Source organism: Uranotaenia lowii, chromosome 3, assembly GCF_029784155.1.
Source record: "Uranotaenia lowii strain MFRU-FL chromosome 3, ASM2978415v1, whole genome shotgun sequence".
Classification (NCBI taxonomy): Eukaryota; Metazoa; Arthropoda; class Insecta; order Diptera; family Culicidae; genus Uranotaenia; species Uranotaenia lowii.
The window spans coordinates 302,539,984-302,541,885 of record NC_073693.1 but is presented as its reverse complement, the minus strand read 5'-3'; positions in this window follow the sequence as shown (position 1 = coordinate 302,541,885).

Sequence of the window (1,902 nt, the reverse complement as noted above, 5' to 3'; positions counted from 1 at the left end):
ATGTGCTTAATTTATCAAAATTTCTTCCCTGCGCTGGAAATGCAATGAGAATTCACCCTGTTCTTATAAACGAATAATCTAATTATGACCCACTAGAGACTGTTTTTCGTTTGCTGGTTATGTTTAATTTAAGGTTGCCAGAATTTTTCAGCTCGTATCTGGAGCAACTGGACAAATCCGGGAAAAATCTGGGCACTTGATTTCTAAATTGAGGACAAAAATCCGAGCATTATCCGAGCTAACTTTGTCAACTCCCAGAAATTACTCCACAATAATAAATAAAAAATTAAAAGAATGTATCATCAAAACACACCGACAGACAACAAAATTTGTTTTGGAGGCATAATTAACAAATTTTTACAGCACTATCTGTTTTTTTTTTTTTTTTTTTTGGAAGATTTGCCAAATAATGTGAATGAATCCAGTCAAAATCCGGGATTTTTTCTATGAAATCCGGCAACCTAAGCGTTCCTAATTTTGTTTTAAATAGCCCGGATAAAACCGGGCAATCTGACAACCTTGGCTGGTAAACGGTGGATAATGTGCAACACGAGACCCCATAGTGGTCATATCACCTCTTATTCACAACTCCTATCTCTACCTCACCGCGCACAGTGGTTCAAATCCCCGAAAAGCCGGAAAAAAGTCCATTTTTCAAGTCAGCGACAACCAAATTTTTTATGTTGGAATCGAATCTTCAATATTTTTGGAACCTTATGATGTATTTAGATATTTTCTAGGACCTTTTATACACCTTCTATGAAACAAATATGAACGACAAGTTAAACACAAAAATTAAAAATAGGATTTTTTATTCTCAACCCAAAACAACTTAAAAAAGCATATAAATCTTTAAAAATTCATAAATGTTTATACCGAAGTGATGTATTATAATCTTATTCACAGTTGAAGATGAAAAACGTCCTCAATATCATGAACTACTAAAGTTTCCCTTGATTTAAAACCCAAAAATAGATGAACATTTTATTTCGATTTACTCTATTTATTTTTCGGAAGCAAAAATAAAGCTTGCGCTGCCGATCGCCGTGGTAAATTATACATCGTTGGATAGGTGAAAGCCTCAGCAAAAACATATCTTAAAATCAGCTGCTAGTTTTTGCTATATTTTGAATACAATGTCTTTGAGTGGAACGCTGTTTGGTTTAAAATTGCAAATTTTAAAGTATTTATTCAGAGTAAACCAAGCATTGTTTGCTTCGGTACATATGCAAATTCACCATAAAACATCAGTTCTAATATTAATCCAACTTACCTAAAGGAATTAAGGAACCCATACTTAATTTTAACAGAAATATTCATAATTAATTGAAAAATATTAAATTTTTCAGCATAAAGCTCAAACCCCGTTTTAGTAATTTTTGAAAAAATAGCAAAGTTTTAAAAAACTTTGATTTATTATTTTTTTCAACTTTCCGCTTATAATCTTTAACAAAATTGCGTTTTATTAATTTTTTCCCACTTTTTTGGATTTTGAACCACTGTGCCGCGGTGCCGGCTGGGGTGCGAGTAACCTAAGCGGAGATCGGGTACCCAACCCCGGTGGATGCTTTGGTCGCATGCAGACTGAGAAGGTGGCCGCACGCCCCATCGCGGGTTAGGGACTTCAGGTTAACAACCTACTGCTCCTGATATCTTGTATTGTTACGGAAACTGAGAGAAGAAATAACCGAATTGGAACTTTGGCAACGACTTTTAGCATAAAAACACGGACTAGAATTGGAACTTGGAATGTTTTGACCCTTGCCCAGCCAGGTAAGCTGGCTCAACTTGCTAGAGAAGCTAGCCGCCTCAAGCTAGAGATATTGGGACTGAGCGAAGTCCGTTGGCCTAACACTGAAGAACACAAGACACAGTCCGGGCAAGTACTGCTTTACTCTGGCA